Source organism: Rattus norvegicus, chromosome 3, assembly GCF_036323735.1.
Source record: "Rattus norvegicus strain BN/NHsdMcwi chromosome 3, GRCr8, whole genome shotgun sequence".
NCBI classification, from domain to species: domain Eukaryota; kingdom Metazoa; phylum Chordata; class Mammalia; order Rodentia; family Muridae; genus Rattus; species Rattus norvegicus.
The window spans coordinates 42,675,376-42,696,888 of record NC_086021.1 but is presented as its reverse complement, the minus strand read 5'-3'; the positions used below and the strand labels follow the sequence as shown (position 1 = coordinate 42,696,888).

The window sequence follows — 21,513 nt, the reverse complement described above, 5'->3', positions numbered from 1 at the left end:
AGTTCTGAAGGACAGGTGACAAGGAGTCTTTGCAAAAGTGATCGTGTCAGAGATTTTATGGAGAGTTAGGCTCTCAGGAGACCACGCTCCATCTCCCTACAAGGTCAGAGGCTGGGCTTTTCCTGGGGCCGAGTCCAGGTTTGTCTCCAACCAGTATCTATGTGTTTATTTAATCAATTTATTTATTTAAATGGAGTCTTGGTGTATAATCCTGGGACACCTGGTACTTGCTATGTAAGTCCAGGCTGGCCCAGAACTCAAAGCAATCCTCCTGCCTCAGCCAGGATTATGGGCGTGGGCCACCACACCTGGCTGTAACCCATATCTAATCTTGAATGATTCACCAAGTCCTCCACCCTCACCTCCCTCTTTGGTCCAACCTGAGGGAGAGAAATAGTATTCTCCCTGGGACAACAGTTTGGGCATCCTTGGCACTTGAAAAGACTGTGTATTACCTTCATTCTGGTGGCTCGGTAGACTTGGGAGGACCTCTCCCCAAATTCTGGAACCAGGCAGGCCTGCAGAACCTGGCCTGTTATAAATCACTGAGCTTTATAACATGCTAGAAGAGCAAAAACACAATAAAGGTAGCCAGCCGGTGTGCCTCAAGTTAAGGAAGCCGGTCCTAGAATCCTGACTTTGCCATTTATCAACTTACCTAGATTTTACAGACTCTGTCCAGACAAGTCTGGGTTCAAAATCTGGGTGTACTGCCACTCTATAGCCTATGTCCCAGTTTCATCATCTATAGAATGGACACCATAACAGTTCTCATCTTACAATGTCGGTGGGAACAAGAAAAAATAACTTCAAACCTTGTGTACCAAGCCCAGCACCGGGCACATCCTCAATAATGGTGGACATGGGTCATGGTGCTACTTCCTCAGAACTCTGCCAGTCAGTTCATCTCCCCTGGTGTCTGTTTTCTCAGATAATAGAGACAATAACCTCCAACTTACAGGTGAGTCCTAATGAGGACATGAGTGTTCAAGTCCTCAGTGCCCAAGCTGTGCACCTTAGGAAGTCAAATGTCAAGTCTTGGGCTCAGTGAAGGAGGAAGGCCTAGAAGGCAGGCAGGTGGCTCAGACTTTGGCCACCACCCTCTCTCTCGTGGCCTGGGACACATTTGATCTTTCTATGATTCAGATGCCTTGGGCACAAACCCAAAAACAGAATGGAATACCAGGAGAGTTAAGGACCCCCAGAACCTCTCTCAGCACACAGTCTGTAAAGGATCCAACTCCTTTCCCTCCTCCTTTCCCGCACCATGTGCCACCTGGAAAGGTCAGCATCTCCATTTCTGGGAACCTAAACGGCTCTAAATCCTGGCCGGTCAACACTTAAGTCTGAGACTTGGGCTTTTTAAAGACAGCAAATGACTTTTGTAGTCATCTCTGAAGCAGACGGGGCTCGGAGGCTTACAACCACAGGGACCATTTTAAATCCCGGGCCTTTTCTTCTGGGAAGTTAGGCAAGAACCTTCCCAAATGTTTGCCGTGGGGCCCTCTGCCAGGGAGTGACTCACTCCTCCGCTCCCCACAGGCATATTTTATTTGGGGGTGGGGGATCCAGGGAGAGCCTGGGCCTGATGGGGGAGGGGAACAGTTTCAACACATCCAGAAGGTGGGGATATTTTTTCTTCTCCAGTTTTCAGGACAAAGAGGAAAAAAAAGAACGTGGGTCTTTTTTGTTTCCTTCCAGGTTTTGTGTGCTGAAAGATGATGTCCAAAGTTCACTGGTTAAGTTCCTCCTGTTGGGAGTCAGGCACCCATTCAATGAAATTCTTCTCCCATTAGCAACAGGGTTTTTAACATGCCCTTTTACACACACCAGACTCCTGTGAGGACATTTTCCCCTCAATAAGTCAACCTGTAGTTTGCAAGTGGTGTAAAACTCTGAACAGAAACTTTCTAAAGTTTGCTTTAAAGCCGTTGAAACTTTCAAACACACACGCACAAACTGTCAATCAAAACGTCACGAACAGCCCTTAAGGATGTGTCCCAAGCGTGCTGTCACCCATTTGTTACTGCCTCTGGGGCTCAGATAAATCAGGGGAATATGATTAACTTAGAGGAGCAGGCAGAGAGAGCAAGTATCTAGGGCCCTGGGTCTCCCTAGGGCCTAACCCCTAGATATGGGGGGCAGAGTCTAAATCTGGCCTAGCTAGAAACAGCCACGAACAAAGCCAGGGAACTAAGACGTATTTAGAAAACCTCAATTCAAGTGCAGCGCAGCCCCCTCCTCAGCCTGCGTGGCCATGCAGAGTTCTGCCAAGGCCAGACTGAGCAGCTTTCACCAGAATCAGAACCTGGGGGATCTGCGTGTCTGTCCCAGGGTCCCAGACTCACGGAATCCGACCCAGCACCGTCTCCGGACAGGGTCAGCCGACACCTCACACACACACTGGCCTGCAGTGTGGAGTGCTCAGCCTGGATCCTAAACACACACTCGTATGGAATTTGTACACTTTTGCCCGTGCACGTGTGCACACACTCACTCGGGAACGTTCAGACACGTGGGCACACGTACTCCTTGGCATCCACAGTAAACACACGATAAACCGATAAACCGAAGCGAAGCCAGTCCACACGCACCGGTCCACCCCAAACTCACAGTCGGGGCCCCTGATGTGCACACGCACGCACTCCCGCGCAGCGGGGCGGATGGAGCCCGCCGCAGATACCTCGGCCTCCTGCGGGCGTCCCCGCCGACTCCCCGGGCACGCGCGCGCGCCCACAACGCCTCGGGTAAAGGCCCCACGCCCTGGCCCGCGCCCCTCGCTGGTCCCAGGCCACTCACCGGCGCTGGCGGCTCTCTCGGCGGCGGGCAAGCGCGAGTCGCACGCGAATTGGCGGCGCTGCGGCCGCAGCTAGTCCGCCGGGTTCAGCCGCCGCTTCTGCGCGCGTCCGCGCGCCCGCCCCTCCCCGCCGCGGGGCCGCGCCGCCCCCTGCGCCGGTGCGCGCGGCCGCCACGCAGGCTAGGGGGCGCCGGGGGCGCGCTCCCAGCCTGGGTGCTTAATCGTCCAGCCCAGGTTGGAAGACTGAGGCTCAGACTCCAAATCCTGGCCACTGAACCCCTCTGCGCGGGCTCTAGACTCTATAAGATGCAGATTCGCTGGGTAACCAACTTGTGGACCCTTCCCCACACCCATGAATTCCCCATCAGCCGACATTGCTCCTATCACAGCCCTTGCAGGACTGAAATTGACCCATCCAACAGAGTGGAGAAGAAGGTGCAGTTCAGTTGATAGAATGCTTTCTTAATCTCAGCACTAGGGAAATTAGGTACCTGTCATCCCTGACTACGAAGGCTGAGGCAGGAATGTTTGAAATTCATTCATTCTTGGCTATTTAGCAAATCTCAAGCCAGTCTGGGCTTCATGAGACTCTGTCTTAAAAAAAAATTAGCATGAACAATAGTACAAAAAGTGTACAAATAGTGCTCAATACAGTTACAAAAGTAGGCCCCTAGGATAAATCCAAATCCCTGTCTCCAAAGCGCTAGTATCTCCTGGGGATACTGCTTTCCTGAGAGTCCCAGGCCAGCCAAGCATCAGGGTGCAGAAGGTTCTAGAAGGAGTAAGCGGCTCCACTAGGGGCCAGCCACATACCCTGGGGACTGGGTGGGGAGTACCTGAGTTTGATCTTCCAGACCCACACGAAGGGAGGAAAGAACTCTAGCAAAGAACTCTAGCAAATTGCCTCTAACCTCCACATGTCCTCCAAATGCACACGGAATGGCGTGGTTTTTTTTTTTTTTTTTTTTTGTTTGGTTGGTTTTTTTGTTTGTTTGTTTTTGTTTTTGTTTTTTTGGTTCTTTTTTTTCGGAGCTGGGGACCGAACCCAGGGCCTTGCGCTTCCTAGGCAAGCGCTCTACCACTGAGCTAAATCCCTAACCCTTTTTTTTTTTTTAAAGCCTTCATCTATGAATACTTAACAACCCCATTAGGATGTCTGGAGACCCTCACTTCCCCTCAAGAAAGGTTGCTCCTGGTTGGGACAGGTATTGCCGCTTCTGATTCTTTTAGACTGTCTGTGTCCCCAGAGCACCTTCCAGCTGTCCATTAATCTGCTGCACTAGTATGGGCACAGGACAGCATCCGGCTGATTATGTTCCGTTTTACCTATTCTACTCGAGTCCACAGTAATGAGGCTCACGACCTGTATACTGCTCCCTTGGCCTGCCTCATGGTGTTCAGCTACTGTGAGGGAGGCACCATGCCACCTGTGTGCCCACTTCTTAGATAGCTTTAATGAAGCCTGTGTGCAAAGTCCCCCAGGTGGTGACTGGTTGAACTGGAAGCAGATGACAGATTTCTGGTTTCAGCACCTTATTGCTAGGCAACCTGGTTCTAGGACACTGGTATAAGAAAGGCATGGTCACCCACCCAGAGCAGCCAGGCTGGTCCCTGCCTCTGGGAGGAGGGAACTGACTCCAACAAGTTGTCTCTGATGTGTACATATACACTGGATTGCAGCATGTGCGGGCACACATGAATGACTGTTTTTTTTTTTGTTTTGTTTTGTTTTGTTTTTTTGTTTTTTTTTTTTAAACAATGAAAGCTTAGCGCCCACTCTAGGAAGTCTGAGTTTCTCTGGGAAGCAGACAAATAGGATAAATAAAGTTAAGCAGGGCAGAGGCAGGAGGACCAGGGGTGCTTTCTAAGAGGCAATGAAGAGTGAAGGTCTCTACTGAGGAGCAGAAGCCTTTGGGGGAGAGGCCTGCTATGTTCTGACTGGGTGCTCTGCTGTAAAAACTATCCTGGCAAACTGCAGAACAGCTAAGGAGCAGCATGAGACCACTAGGAAGGACTTTCCCCGGCCTCACTGAGGTCACAAATACGTGCAATGTCCTCACTTTCCAGCTAGGAAACTGAAGCCCAGAAAGGTCAAGCAACATGTCCCAGGTCTCACAGCCAATGATGAACCTTAGAGGTCTGGCTGTAGGCAAGCGATTATTTTTTTTTAAATGTTAAGAGAATTAGGATCCAGCCCACGAGTAGGATGGGCGGGGCTTACATAAGGCATCTTTGGTCTTAAGGGATAGGTGGGAGAAGTATACCCACCCTGCTCCTGACCTTCCTCCTTCTCACCCCTACTGTGGACCCTACAGATGGTTTGCAGGCCCTGCTGACCTGCTGTGACATAAAGTCAAGTTCAGTCAGCTCAGAGACCCTCACCCTCCCTGCAACACTTATCTGAGAGACAGGACAAGGGAGGGAGAGGTGCGAGTACCTCTGCCTGGGCCACTTTTGTTTTCAACTCACAGGAGTTTTTAGTGAGTCCCAAAATGAGTCACCGAAAAGAGGTACTTGCAAAAGGCCTCCCAGATTTAGCACGGCCGCCTCCCTGTGCACTAAGCTTGCCTGTGCCTCCCACTGTCAACCACACTGGGAATGTGGTCTCTGGGGCAGGCTCTGCGTCTGCCCTGGAGACTTTCAGGATGATGCTGTGTCGTTTCATTATCACTGTGCCGTAGAGGAAGGGAAACCATCTTGGCTCTCTCTGTGCCTTCTCTGGAGAAGCAGCTAGGATCTTCTCTGAGGGAGACTTTCATCTTCTTTATCCCTTTAATGGGGGGGGGGGATGGCAATTCTTGGGCTGCAGATGGAGACACAGCAGCTCACAGAAGCAAGCAGGCGTGATTCCCGGTGGTTTGTGCTCCTGAGTGGAGGCACTGCTGCTGTATGTAGACAGGAAGGAGGGCAGTTTGGGAGAGGGAGGCATGGGGACCAGAAACAGATTTACCTTGCCACATCCTGGGAGCAAAGTTTCTCCTCAATGGCTTCTTGGTGGTAGGATTTTAGGGATTTACTTACATGGCTTTTGATGGAGGTAAGGCACGGTCTCACTGTCCTCCCATCTGTTGTCATCCACAGCAATCTTCTCACCCCCAAAATGCTTCTGATTGGAAGATCAAAGGCATGTGTCTTCCTGAAGGGCAGGGAAAAAGGGAAAGGTATATGGCACCCTAGCCCCCTCCACCTGGTGACACCTGCCTGTTTGGAAAGGCCCTTGGAGGACTGCAGGCCATATTAAGTGTGGAACTGAGCCTCTGAGTTTCTGGGCCCTCCCTTCTCTACATCGAAGCATCGGTGTGTCCAAGAAAGAACGGGGATCCCCATGGAAGTAGTCTGTACCTCCACTCTCAGCGGCAAAATGGTCTCCAAGAGTAATTGTGCTGACTAGTTTTATGTCACCCTTACATAAGCTGGAGTTACTAGAAAGGAGGGAGGCTGATTTGAGAAAACACTTCAATAAGATCAGGATGTAGGTGGTGTTTTCTTAATTAATAGCTTAGGGGGAGGGCCTGGCCCATTGTGGGTGGTGCCATCCCTGGGATGGTGGTCCTGGGTTCTATAAGAAAGCAAGCTGAACAGACCATGAGAAGCAAGCCAGTAAGCAGTGTCCTCCATGGCCTCTGCATCAGCTCCTGCCTCCAGGCTCCTGTCCTGACTTCATTTGGTGATGACCTGTGATGTGAACGAGTAAGCTAAGTAAACTCATTCCTCCTTGAGTTGCTTTGGTCATGGTATTGTGTACAGCACTAGTGACCCTAAAGACAGTATTGTAGTCCTCGCCTTCTAGGGCTGCTGGTTAGGCTGTACACTCTGGGAAATTTGATAATGAAGGAGATTTAGGACATGTGATTTTCTCACCTCCACACAACCCATTATTGGTTCATCTTTTTAAAGTAGTTGGCCTGTTCTAAGCTATATTATCCTTTACAATGTGTGTGGGTGATGGTGGTGGGTCACCACAGTGTTGTTCCTCAAGAAGTATTCACCCTGGTTTTTTGTTTTTGTTTTTGTTTTGTTTTGTTTTTAAAGACAAGGTTTCTTTTTTTTTTTTTTTTTTTGGTTCTTTTTTTCGGAGCTGGGGACCGAACCCAGGGCCTTGCGCTTCCTAGGTAAGCGCTCTACCACTGAGCTAAATCCCCAGCCCCAAGACAAGGTTTCTTACTGTCTCAGAGCCCTGGGACTCTCTAATTAAGCTAGGCTGGCTAGTCAAAGAGCCCAGGAATCCTCCAGTTCAGGTCCTGGGATTAAAAACACAACCACCACACCCAGTTTTCAGCTCACAGATTCAAATCCTGATGGGCCATAATAGGCACCCAGTTGAACACCCAGAACTGCGCCTTTCGTGGACACCTTGACTGGCCTTCTCAGCTTTGTTCTGAGGACCCTCTGCAGAGCCCGTGAACACAGGAATTTTGGAAGCACTATGCTGCACTGACCCTCTGCAGGAGTGTGTGCAGTTTGCAGCTTCTAAAAGACCACAGGCTTGGCAAAGAGTCCAGGGGTGCCATTTTGGATACCTCCCTGGAGTCAGCACATCCGGGTCTGAAGGTCAGAGGTCAACTTTGAATATTATGCCTTAGTAGCCATTTGCTTCGATTTTTTTTTTTTTTTTTGGTTCTTTTATTTGGAGCTGGGGACCGAACTCAGGGCCTTGCACTTCCTAGACAAGCGCTCTACCACTGAGCTAAATCCCCAACCCCTTTCGATTTTTTTAAAATTAATTTAATTTTATGTCTATGAATGTTTTGCCTGCCTGCATGTATGTATGCAACGTGTGTGTCTGATGTCCACAGAGGCCATAAGAGGGTAATAGATCCCCTTGAGTTCGCATTACAGATGGTTATGAACTCTGTGGGGATTGAATTGCAAGAGCAGCAAGTGTTCTAAACTGATAAGCCATCTCTCCAGCCAGCATCTTTGTTTTTGAAATGAATTCTCTCACTGGCTTGAGGCTGTCAGGCTGGCTGGTCAATGACTCCCAGAGACCTTCCTCTCTTGGCTGCACAGGGAGGGGATCACACGTACCTGTCATGGCCCTTGGCTTTTTACATGGGTGCTGGCAATCTAACTCCAGTCCTCGTGTTTGCTTGGCAAGCACTTTGCCAGTTGAGTCATCTCCGCAGGCTGGATGAATAAGCCTTTAAAGCTGAGAGTATTTGCTATTGGAACACAGCTCTTCTGAGGTTGGTCATGGCTGGAGACTTGGTCTTTTTCCTCCCCTGGGGCAAGGGTGGTAAAGGGTTCACCTTGGCCCCTGATGCTCCTTGGAAGTCTGAGAACTCGGTGTGCCCAGAAATCCCCGAGCATTCAGGGTAGACCCGGTACTAGCTACCTGCTGCTGTTCAGACACTCCAAGCACCACCTTCCACACTTGAAAGCGAATGGAATAGTAGCTGGCCCAGCAAAAACATAAACGAACAGCGGACCTTCTCAGACTTGGTTTTCTCCTTCTTTAAGTGAGCTTCCCTATGTGGGCATCCTGTCCTGGACGAGAGAGTTTACAGATTTTAAAAAAAAAAAAAAACCCAAAGCAAAACAAACAAACAAGAACAACTGTTGCTGCCGAGCATGGAAGTGCAGGCCTGGAATCCCCCCAGCACTTGGGAGGCAGAAACAGGTGGATCTCTGCGAGTTCGAGTTGAGCCCAGACTACAGAGTGAGTTCCAGGACAGCCAAGGCCACACAGAGAAACTCTGTCTCAAAACTCAAAGACCAAAGACCAAAAAAAAAGACAAAAGAAAACTGGTGCTTGGCGAGGTCCTAATTCACACTTCTTCTAAATGTGAATGTGGGGTACGGGAGGGTGTCTGCGTGCCCGTGCATGTGTGTGTGGTGTGTGTGTAGACCAGAGGACAACCTCATGTCATCCAGCGCTGGGGTACGGGAGGATGAATGTAGGTACCTATACCTGGGTGGGGAGACAGAGGACAACCTCATGTCACCCTCAGGAATGTTGCCTACTTCCTTTGAGGCAGTCTCTCACTAGCCTAGAGCTCATCAATTAGGTGAGGCTGTCCAGCCCGTCCGCCCCAGGGATGCTCATTCCTCCACATCCCAAGGTATTGCAAGTACGTACTCCCCACATCCAGAATTTTCACCTAGGTTCTGGGAATAAAACTCTGGTCCTCCTGCTTACAAGAGAAGCATTTTACAGACTGAGAAATCTCACTAATCCTAGCATGCATCATCTAATAGGGGGCGTCCGGTAGGGCTCAGTTGCTTATTTCGTCTCTCCGCGTGGCCACATGTGAAGGGCTCAGAAACAAATGAACAAGGTCAGCCAGTCCTGCCCTGATTGTTTCTCTCTGGGCATCCAGTGTCCTTTTGGCTTTGAGAGCAAGTGAGGATCCTGGGTTAACCTTCCCACATGTCCTGTGGGAGGCTGTTCTGGGTTTAAGGCTTTCCTGCATGGCCAACGCCCAAAGACTACTCTCAGACCAGATGGGAGCAAGGGCTCTTGGATGTAAGGCCAGTGACACACCATTGGTCCTCCAGTCCCAAACACAAAGCGAACAGACTGGTGGGAATTGAGTGTGGCTTTTTAGCCCTGGTGCGGTTAAGGGAGAATGTAATTTTTCCAGCCACCAGCAGGTGCCAATGCCATGTTGGAGGTGTCATGGGGAAGAAGATGGCTGGGACTGCAGAGCCTTGTTTAAGACAAGATCTCACTTTGTAACCCTGACTAGCCTTGAACGCAATCCTCCTGCCTCTGCCTCTGCCTTTTGAGTGGTGTGATTACAGATGTAAATCACCATACCCAACTAAGGTCTGGATTCATATATATATGATATATATATATATATATATATACATTATATATGATATATAAATAATTTCTTATTTTATGGGTATAAGTATTTTGCCTGGATGTATGTATGTGCACCATGTGTCCAAGGTGGCCTTAAGTGGGCATCAGATCCCCTGAGACTGGAACTATAGGTAGTTGTGAACTGCCATGTGGACACTAGAAACGGAACCCCAGCCAACAAGTGCTCCTAACCACTGAGCCAACTTTTCAGCCCAAGGCCTGAATCTTAAAGACCAGATTAGCAAGGGGCTGATGGTTGTCTTGGTGTTGCCACTTTCCACCTATACCCCCGAAGCAGCATCCCTATGCCAAGACTGAAGCTATCAGTTGAACCCCTCATCACGACAGAAAACCCTTTCCCCTGCCCCATTGGTGTTCCGGGCACCTGGCTGTTTTGGGGTGACTTCCCTGGAAAGGCTACAGTAGTACATGCTCACTCTGAGGAAGAGGGGGTGAGCCTGAGAGCTTCACAGCCTCTGAAGATGGAGGAGGCAGGCCCAAGCACGGTGTGGCAGGGAGCCAGAGCCTGTGGCTCTGAGCAGAATCGCTCAGCAGAGCCCTGGGACGGGCAGCTGTTTAGCCCCGCACATTCTTCCTGAAGCCTGGAGCTGCATAACGTGATACTGTAACTATGCCTCTGGGCAGAACTCGAGCTGAGAGTCTAGTTAGAAGCCCAGGCTCTGGAGGGAGTTCAGAGCCCAGCTCTCCAGTTCCTGGTGATGTGACCTTAAGACAGCTGCTTCACCCCTCCTCAGGACCTGGAAAGTGAGAACGTGCTCCCTACCAGGTTGGGATGGGGTGGGGAGGCTACCTCAGGGAAGGACATCTCAATCCCTTCCAGGACTAGCAAAAGGATCTCAGCTGATACCCTAGGGCAGAAGAAGGTTAATGAGGGAAAAGGACAATAAACGTGTTTGTCCTACTTTTATATGACACAGACACCTTCAGATGGAAGATTCAAAGACCCAGGACAAGCTACTATTTATTTAATTAATTTATTCTCTCTCTCTCTCTCTCTCTCTCTCTCTCTCTCTCTCTCTCTCTCTCTCCCCTTCCCCCTCCCCCCTCGTGTGTGTGTGTGTGTGTGTGTGAGTGTGTGTGTGTGTGTCTGTCTGTCTGTCTGTCTGTCTGTCTTTTGTCAAAAAACAACTTTGCAGAGAGTCAATTCTCTCTTTCCAGTATGTGGGTCCTGGGGCTCCAACCCAGGTCATCAGGCTTGGCAGCAGGCATCGTTTCCTGCTGAGCCATCTTATCCACTAACGCTGACCATGTGTCTGTGTTCAGATGGCAATGGACAGAGTCAAGATGGGACAAACGTCTGTCTGCAGAGCATCAGACCCAGCTAGGCCTGTTGGTACAGATTCTTGTAGGCCTTTCCCAGCATTCTTTCCTCCTGAGTGTGGAGCAGGATGCCTCTGGAATGAGCGCTATGTGATTTACTATCAGACAAGGTGTCTGAATAAAGAGAGAGCTGGAGAAGTTCTAGTGGATTGTTAAAGGGAATATCTGGTTCCCATGATCCTCTTGGGAAGAGAAAGAGTCCGGTTCCCACAGCTTGTTTTGTGAGACAGAGAAGAGCAAGAGACAGGGTCTGCTGTTGGTCCAGAGTTCATCAATTGGGCTAGGATCTAGCCAGAGCCTCTGAGATCATCTACTTCTGCCTCTCTGGTGATCACAAGCACACACTACCACACCTTGCATTTTCACAGGGAATCAAACTCAGGCCCTCACACTGACCAGAAAAGCACTTTTACAAGGAAGCCATCTCCCCTTCAAGATTTCCTTGCCCAGCTGGCATGTTGCCCCATCCCTGTAACCCCAGCACTCAAGAGGGGCTAAGAGAACATCAAGCAGTAGTTTGTGGCTAAGGCCTCTGTTTTGAGGATGACATTTTCAGACCTCCAATAATACCAAACCCACGTATAGCAGAAAATAACACTAATATCAAGGTCTCTACATGTCAAGATCTAGTGTTTATCATTGTCTGTTTATCTTATTTAATTAATTCAGTATTACTATCTGTTCAGCTATCTCTAAAGCTGAGTACTTGTATAATTTTTTTAACCTTGTATTCTGTAAAAGATACCTCTATACATTTGTCATGCTGTCTCTTTGTCTGTCTGCTATTGTGAAAGACAGAGTATGACCCTTCTGAAGGGAAAGAATAGGGTACCACTGCCCCCTGCACACCCAGAGGGGTAGCCAACCTGACCAGAATCCCCTAATTCCAGTTTCTGTGGCTGCCTTCCAATCTCTGTGTCTTAGTTAAGGTTTCTATTGTGGTGATGAAACCTCATGAACAAAAAGCATGGGGAGGAAAGATTTTATTGCTTTTACTTTCATATCATCGCTGTTCATCATCAAAGGAAGTCAGGACAGGAACTCAAACAGGGCAGGAACCTGGAGGCAGGAGCTGATGCAGAGGCCATGGAGGGGTACTGCTTACTGGCTTGCTTCCCATGGCTTATTCAGTCTGCTTTCTTATAGACCCCAGGACCACCAGCCCACGGATGGCACCACCCATTATGGACTGGGCCCGCCCTCATTAATCACTAATTGAGACATTACCTTACAGTTGAATCCCATGGAAACATTTCTTCAACCGAGGCTCCTTCCTCTTTGATGACTCCAGCTTTTATGTTAAGTTGACACACAAAATCAGCGCTCTGCTTTCTTCAAGATTAACAAATCAATAAAGAAGGGCTCGGTTTCCAGAAAGGATTGGGCTGAGGACTGAAGCCACACCCTGCATGCACTAACCACCTACTTTACCACTGAGTTCCTGCCTCTGCTCCTGATTCCAGTGTGGAGTGGAGCGTCGGTTCACATCAGTTGGACAAATAACCGTTGCTGGAAGAATTTCACACCCAAGTAGAACAGAGGTGCAGCATGCAGTGGGTGCAGTGGATGACTCCAGCTGTGCCTGGGGCGTAGAAACTTAAGAACTGAGGAGTACTGTGAAACCCACTTGGATTTGAACTACTTTCTCTTCCTGGCTCAGTAACCGCAGGCTAGAAAACTTATACCTCTGATTGGCCCTAGAAGCCTAAGGGAGCAGTGAAGAAACCTGGGTGGGAAGACCTTTGCCCTGAGTGGGTATAGGAGATTGCTGATCCTTTCTGATCAGTGGTAATTTCTCTTCTCTTGCAGCCCTATCTCCTTAGGTGTGTTTAACAAGGGCCAATGCTAGGTTCTCTGACTTCAAAGCCCTAGCAGCCAAACAGGGAAGGAGGCCTTGGATTTCCATTCTCAGGGAAGGCAGACACTGAGGTCCTCTACCCAGCCTAGCCCACCTCTTCTGGTTGGATAGAAGGCTCAGGTTTCTCCTTGTTCTCAGAGGAGGCATTAAGGGTAAAGGAATGCAGACTCTGCCTACAACAGTGTGTTGAAAGGCCTTGCAGAGCTAGTCCGGGGAGAACCCCTCAGCCCCAACCAGCTGCAACCCAGCCCAGCCCCCAGTGGGGAGGAAGAGAAAGAAATACCAGTGTGTAGGTTGGAGGTCTTCTTGAATGTACGTCAAGAGATAAGGAATTCTGCATGGAGAGGTTTCAGAGGCAGGACTACTTAGGCAAGTCCAACAGCAAGAAAGAGATAGTTGGTTTAGATGTCCAGGAACAATAGTGGACTGGGTTTCAGAACAAGAACACTCTCTCTCATCGGTCAAGGACCCAGACATCTCCTGGGCCTACTACTTTCGAGGCTAAAAGCCTTTTGACTTGGGAATTATAATGAAGCCTTTCCGGTAGCCTGCAAAACCTAGGTTCAGCAGGATGTTCCAAACTACGAAAAACACAAGAAGAGGCTCAGGTCCTACGAAGTCACCCCACCCCAGTGCAGACCCTAGCTACTGCAAAGCCCTGTGGGAGACACAGTAGAAAGAGCCAGGCAGCACACTCCACAGAAGGCCTCCAAAGCAGGCTGGGCACGTGGTCCTCTCCTGCCCAAGACACGCCTTACTCACCACATCTCTCTCCTCAACAGTCTCCATGTCTGTCACTCTGTCTTCATTTCAGAGATTCAAGTCAGTTACCAGGGCTGTCCATTCCCACTTCCCCAGGACAGCCAGGCTCATGGCTGTCAACTGCTTATGGAGCCATTTTAATGTTCACGGGACCCTGCTCGAATCCATGACACCTGCCCACCTCAGATTTTACATGGTACATCAGAGGAAGTACGACCCCATGTTCCCACTTCTATGCCTCATTTCTGGAGTGTTTTCCTTCCGGGTGCATAGCCCCAATCTTACCAGGCAGTGAGGTCAGGAAGGCCCAGCATTTGGCAACTCTGCAGAGTTAAGCACCCAGATATACCAAAGTATATTATACATACCCCAGAGCTGGGGCTCACATGCAGCTGTGTCCAAGACAGACACACTGGGGTTTCCTGCCCTGCCCAGCCAGGGTGGTCAGCAGGAGAGGATCTGCAAGGGACATGGCTCTAAGGGAGAGCTACCGCAAGGAGACTGTGGGCCCAGAGGGGCTTATGCCCAACTCAGAGTCACACAGCATATAAAACAAGTGGAGTTTCTGATGGAACTGAACACCTCATTCCTAAGTACCCTGAGTTTTCCTGAGCTGATGGGAAGCTTAAGGGTTCCTAGGAGAATGGGACACAGGCTGAAAGCTGCGTCAGACCAGCCCTGTATCCTGGGACCTTCATCAGTCTCCCTAAGTTCTCTCTAAAACCCCACAGTTGCATTCATCTTCCTGGCCTGCACCAGTCACTGTGAAGAATGGAGCCTAGACTCAGGCAGACCCTAGTCACCGTCCCCAAACAGATGTCATATACTTGTGGCATCCAGACTCCAGAAATTTCCATGACAGTGTTTGTTCATCATCTCTGTGGAATGCCACATCAGAGATGTGTCACTGAAACCATTTGAGACTCTTCCTGAGCTCAGTTGAAAGAGTGCTTACCTAGCACTCATGAGGCCCTGGATTTGAATCTCCTACAATGGAACTAACCAGAAAAGTTCGCAGCACTTGGGAGGTGAAGATAGGAATTTGTATTCAGTCTGTTATTTTCTTCCACTCTTCCCCACACGTCCCATGAAAAATAATGTCCCAAATTTCTCATAAGCAAACTTTCATTGGGACCTTCTTCTTCCTGTCTCTCACCTTTCTCCTCACCCAAGACAAAGCAAAGACTCTAGAATTCCTCTTCCCTCAAGATAGACCTAGAAACCAGATTACCATCCTCCACCCCTACCCCCCACACAAAATGCCAGCCCTGAAACTCAAAATGTCACTCCAGCTTACCCTGCTTCTCTGGGTAAGAGAGCCCTAAGGAGGCTCTCTCAATGGCCTTGTAAGAGAGCCCTAAGGAGGCTCTCTCAATGGCCTTGTAAGAGAGCCCTAAGGAGGCTCTCTCAATGGCCTTGTAAGAGAGCCCTAAGGAGGCTCTCTCAATGGCCTTGTGTAGGAAGTATCTTGACCCACACGTAGGAGGAAGAAATGCTACAGTTAAGGGGCCAGAGGGAATAGGAATACTGGGACAGACTTATGACATAGCTGTTTTTCTCCACTTAGCCCTTCTCCAGAGCTCCCTCCAGCTGGTCCAATCACATTCCTGCACGTGTGTGTGCATGCTCCATGGAAGCTAAACACACAGACGGTTCATCCTGGCTCTGAAGACTTCAGTCTGAAGGCCCCTGTGCTGTGCCAAACTATGATCAAATGCTTTTCTCCTGTTACCCTGTCCTTTGTTGGGGCTGTCGGTTGTGAGCATTGGTGGCATGCAAGTAAGGACTTGTCCCTTTTCCATCCCTAGACAAGCATGCCAGGCCTTTTCTGGTCATTAGATGTTAGCACATGCTGTTTCCTTTCTGTGGAGTGTCCACCGGCGACAAACTCTCATTCATCCATCAGGACCTGTGTCAAAAGCATTCTCCTAGAATATTAATATTCATCTAGCAGAGACTGAGGGGGGCCTACAGATTACCTTCAAGTAATTGGTCAGTGATTGGACAAACAGTCCACCCTTCTGGGGAGCCTCCCCTGGCCCCAGGCAGGGTTTTTCTTCCCTCTCTGGGTGGCTCCCTTGGCTACTGCCTAATGCTACATGCTGCTACTGCCTGGTGTGGCTGACCTTTCTCTCTGGACTGAAGGGCAAGGATCAGGGCTTACCCACCATGGTATATCCCCTAGCCAAAGCTAGCACCCATGCCACAGGGTTAGCATGCAGCTCACTGTTCTTCGAAGGAGAAGGACTGCTGGGCAACAGTCCTCAGCTCCCATTCCAGAGCAGTAACTTCTGTTGGCCCCATTGTCAAATGTTCTCAGTCAGCCTGTCCACTCCCCACTGAGGAGCACCTGCAGTTTCTGAGAGGAGAAATGAAGACTTAAAGAGGAGGGGGCAGTTGGCCAAGGCCAGACAGTAGGAAAGAGTTAAATTCCCATGGAAATCTACAGAGCTAGTCCTTCCCCTCAGTGTATGGGCAGAGGCCCCCAAGCCAGAAGAGGATGGGATGGATACACATTTATGTCACTTACCTAAAGGACCTAGTGGAAACCTCACAAGATGGACTGGCCTTTGACCCAGACCCCTCTTAAGCTGTCAAGCCAACTCTGGCCTCCACTCAACCTTGGCACAAATTATAGACTACAAAATGGCTCTGCAATGGAAGGTCTTTCCAAGATAAACCAAAAGGAAAAGATGGCATTGTCTCTCCCATGAGGTCACAGGAGCACTCGTCTCTACAAAATGTCCTCTCTAACCCAAGAATCACTCTCAGTTCCACATCAAGGTCGAGCCATCCCCAAGTCTGCATCTGGAGATCTGGGTCCAAAGCTAGGACACACTTAACTTTCAAGCCTCAGCCTTGATAAGTCATCTTTTGTTTTCAGCGTCCCTCTGCGCAGTAAGGTACTGTAGGGAAAATAGGGTAGGATGCTGGCCTAGGAGACTGGCACAGGGCTGCCACCCTATCTATACACAGAGACTTAATTGGAGTTGAGGTCACCCAATCCATCTGAAGAGAGTCCCTCTGCCCTTTCCTGAGCCTAGGTTGCTGATTCTCCAGGGCAGAGTGCCATTGGTGTTGGGGATTTAGGAGCATGCCTCTTATGTCCCTGCTTTCCAGAACCTTCTTCCTCCAAGCCATCAAAGGAGGCCCAGGACTGGGATAGTCAACCCCAGAAGCTGCGGCCCGATCCTCCACCTCTGTGGGGGGCCTCACCTCATTCAGGCAGAATATGGCTGGGCTGCAAACCCAAACTATCCTAATTTTTAAAAGTTGTTTTGATTTTAATTAGCAAACTAAGTATTGGGTTTCATTGTGTTATTTCCTTTTTTTTTTTTTTCTTTTTTTTTTTTCGGAGCTGGGGACCGAACCCAGGGCCTTCCGCTTGCTAGGCAAGTGCTCTACCGCTGAGCTAAATCCCCAACCCCCATTGTGTTATTTCCATATCTAGCTAGTTTTTGTTGATCTGCCACCCCTTGTCACATCTCTTAGCCCCTCGCTTCCCTTCCCCCACCCCTCCCACAAGGCCTGCGGCTCCCATTTAACTTCCATGTTGCATGTATTCTGTTGCCTGTTTCCCTTTCTCTTCCTTAAGACATATTTCCCTTTTCTTACGTTCTCCTTTCTGTTTCTTCACACACACACACACACACACACACACACACACACACACACACACACACAAAATCTAGGGTCTGTCCACAAGAGAAAGCATGCTTTTGTCTCTTTGAGTTTGGACTGCTTTGCTTCATATAATAATTTGACTATCTCAGCTTTGCCCTGGGTGACTGGTAACTCCTGTAAGCCAAGCTGGCCCCAGACTTCCGGGCATCCTCCTGTCCCTGAGTCCTGGTATTGCGGGTTCACACTGTCACACCCAGTTTGCAAACACCGCCTTGTAAACCATAAACGCCAGGTAGAGGCTTCACTTCAGGGTTCATCTTGACAGCTCCCCCATGAGTGATGTACATAGGTCTCCCTTTACCCGATTTCAACCTCCCCAAAATACCCCAAAATAACTCCACATGGGAGTCCTACCATGATCCAGGACACCTAAAGATGCTTTCTCCATACTAGGGATTGAACCCAGGGCCTCCAGCATAATAAACAAGTCCATGTTTAGCTTCATCCTCAGTCCTCTTTTTATTTTGAGACAGGCTCTCACTAAGTTGCCCAGGCAAGCCTTGAACCTACAATTCCCCTGAACCAGCCTCCTGAGTAAGTGGGACCATAGGCCTGAACCACCAAGTCTGGTTCTCAGGAGGCCTTTTAACGGGGAAGTTTCTATTCTACTCTTCTGAAAGCTACAGATTCATAGTCAGAATCTACCTGTGTCTTTTGGGAGGAATGTCTTTTAAAACATGGGTGTTGATGAGATGGTTCAGTGGTCAAGAGCACTGGCTCCTCCTCTAGACAAAGCAAGTTTGAGTACTAGTATCCACATGATGGCTTGCAATCATCTGTGATTCCATGCAGGGTATCTGACTCTTTTTTCGGGTACCATACACATACATGTGGTATACAGACATGTGAGCAGACAAAACACCCATGCTCATAAAATAAAATCTGTTTCCCATTTTATTATACAGTGATTTAACATCTTTGTGTTATTTTAAAACTCTGAGTAGCACTATTATCAGACATCCTCTTCCATTGTTTGGTTTGTCTTTTCATTTTTTTAAACAGCGACTTACCAGATGTAGATGTTTTTAATTTTGATAAAGTTCAATTGTAAAGCTTTATATCTGTTGCCGACAGAATCTGAAGTACTTCAGGCTGGTCTTGAACCCACCGTGTAGCCAAGGATGACCTTGACTTCTGATTATCCTGTGTCCATTTCCCTGTGCTGGTATTACATAGCTGCATAGTCACATTTTGTTTGTAGAAAGCTGGGGATTGAACACAGGACTTCATGAATACTGGGTGTCTTAGTTCTATCACTGTGAAGAGATACCATGACCAAGGCAACTCTTACAAGAGAAAGCATTTAATTGGGGGCTTGCTTACCATTTCAGAGGCTCAGTTCATTATCATCATGGTGGGGAGCATGCTGGCATGCATGCAAGTGCTGGAGCAACAGCTGAGAACAGCATCTTGATGGATAGGCAGAGAAACACAGAGTCCAGGCTTAGCAATGATGTACGTCCTCCAACAAGGCCACACCTACCCCAACAAGGCCACATTTTCTGATCCTTCTAATCCTTTCAAATAGTTCCACTCTCTGGTGAGTAAACATTCAAATATATAAGCTTATAGCAGCCCTTCTTATTCAACCCACCACACTAGGCAAGTACTCCACCAACTGAGATACATGAAGTTCCAAGGTTTGTCTTTATGGTTTATGTCATTTGCATTATATCTGAAGAAGCCGTATCAAGGATACAAAGATGGTTTTTCTACATTATTTTCTGGAACTTTATACCTGAACCTATAATCTATCTTCAGTTAACTTTTGGATGACATGAGGGTTAAGCTTCTCCAGAGATTTGGATATGAATTATAGTTTATATATGGATTTGGACATAGGATTATTTCTTTGTCTTTTGTTTGTGTCAATTACCCTGGATTTCTTTGTCAAATATGTGTGCCTTAGCTTATCTCTTAACTCTACTCTGTTTCATGTCTGCAGTCAAATCTGATGCTATTACCACACTGCTTTGTTCAAAATAGCCTCACAATGAGTCTTGAAAATATTAGCATGAGTACCCCAAATTTACCATTGTCAACATTTTATTTTGGCCATTCCAGAGTCTTTGCTTTTCCATATGTAACTGAGAATTAATTTGTCAATATTTACCAAGGGAAGCTCGCCAGGCTTTTGAGTAGGACTGTGCTGACTATGAGTTAATTGAAGATCTGAGACAAGTCTTTAGAACTGGTGATATTTTGTTAGAGCACTAAGGTCTCATGAACACTGTATCTTTCCACTCATTTAGATCATTTTCAAGGCAATTCCAGGAAGACCTAGATGAATGGATTTGCCATGGAAATGACTTTTAGTTTTCAACGCATACAGAGTATTTCATTAGATTTGTTCCCTAATTCATGTTTTCAATGTTATTATAAATGGTAGTGATTTTTAATTTTATTTTTACTTGTATAGCTTTTACACATAAATGTAATTGAGTTTTGCATATTGGTCCTACCATCTTCCTCATCTGTGTTTTTTTCTTTTCAGTAATTTTTGGGATTGTTTCTTTATATAGATGATCATGCTCTTGACAAATGCAAGTTAGTTACCTACTGTTCTCCAAGCTATCTCATTCTTCCTTACTTGCCTCCTTGGCCCAGCTAAGACCCACAACGCCAAGTAGAGGAGGCAGCAGCGAGATCCTGATGTTGCTTCTGTCCTCAGGGAGAAAATGTTCAGTCCTTTACTATCAGGGTTGTTGCTGGCTGTCTTTTTTTGGTTTTTTTTTTTTTGTTTTTTTGTTCTTTTGTTTTTTTTTTTTTTTGGTTCTTTTTTTCGGAGCTGGGGACCGAACCCAGGGCCTTGCGCTTCCTAGGCAAGCGCTCTACCACTGAGCTAAATCTCCAACCCCGTTGCTGGCTGTCTTTACCAGATTAGTTTGTTTGTGTGTATGTTATGTTTTTATGTGTATGTGTATGTTATTATGTTTTGCCTATATGTATACATGTATACATGTATGTTTTGTGTCCGATAAGGCCAGAAGAGGGCATTGGATCCCCTATGTTAGTAGACTTGGTTTACTAATATTTTATTAAATATCATTGTATTTGTGTTCATGAGTCACATGGGCTTATGGGGTTTTTTCCTTTTCTTTTTTTCCTGAGACAGGTTTCTCTGTGTAGACCTGGCTATCCTAGATCTCACTCTGTAGACCAGGATGGCCTAGAACTCAGAGATCTGCCTGCCTCTGTCTCCTGAGTGCTGGGATTAGAGGTGTGCACTGCTACCACCACCCAGGCTGGGCCTACATTCTTTTAATAATGTCTTTACCATGTTTCAATATCAAGGTAGTTCTGAGTAATTAGTTGAGAGCTATGCCCTCTTTGTCTATGCTCTGGACATACCTTAACCTGCCACGCTATCTCACTACCCCCAAAGATTAATTTTTAAACATGTATGGCAAGTATATTCATATACTTTCTATGCTTTCCTTGGTGTTTAAAATATTTAAATTTAAAGAAAAGCAATGTTGGGGGAGAGGGGAGGCTCCTTTTCTCCATGTCAAATGGTATTCATTCTTCCACCTACGCTTTGGATGCTGGGTCCTGGGGAAAGTGGCTCAGCTTGGTTATCCAGGCAGGCCACCATCTCAGATGCTCTTCACGACGCTTGCCGCGACGTGTCACACATACTTGTGTGGTCATTGTCTATCTCCCCTTGAGACAAGGGGCTTTATTTCTAATCTTAGAGCTATAAGTGATACCCTTTTATGAAGTGAACCTATGCAGAAGGTCCTTCCACTGCCCACCTGTGTCAGGAGGACAGGGCCACTGACGTCTGTGCCCTTTCTTAGACGTGAGGATGTAATGGATCTGATGGAACTGGAGGCAAATTCTTCCTTCCTCGAAGCTTCATAATTTGCAGTCTAGAACCCTGTTTCTGTGCATGTGTGAGTGTATGTGTGAGAGAGACAAAGGCAGAGACAGACAGGCAGACAGACAGACAGAGAGACAGATAAAGAGACAGATAGACAAATAGATAAGAGGCTTCCTTCCTTCTATCCCACTGCCTGCCCATGAGAAGCTGGTGAAGAGAACCCAGAGAAACCATGACAAACACAGTGCCCCATTGTGGCCTCTCTCCGGCCTCTACTATGGCCCTGGAGCTCATCTCTTCCCTCAGGTGTGGGTACCCAAATCCTTCAGAAGCTTCTTTCCCACTTCTTGGCTGCATGGAGACACTCTGACTCCACAGGCCCACGCAGAAGCCGGAATTCACATAATTATAGATAATGATAGGTGGTGGGGAGCTTC

General features: G+C 48.0%; 1 protein-coding gene across 6 annotated transcripts in view; it reads right to left on the bottom strand.

Annotated features, from left to right (window-relative positions):
* Positions 1-2,895, bottom strand: part of Nek6 (NIMA-related kinase 6) — a 72,033-nt gene extending 69,138 nt beyond the window's left edge. The window contains exon 1 of one of the 6 annotated variants that reach the window (NM_182953.2): positions 2,800-2,895. The gene's annotated coding sequence lies outside the window, so the exon portion shown is untranslated. The other 5 variants (XM_006234100.3, XM_039105336.2, XM_039105335.2 and 2 more) reach the window with 5 other exon arrangements.
* Positions 2,896-21,513: the final 18,618 nt, after the last annotated feature.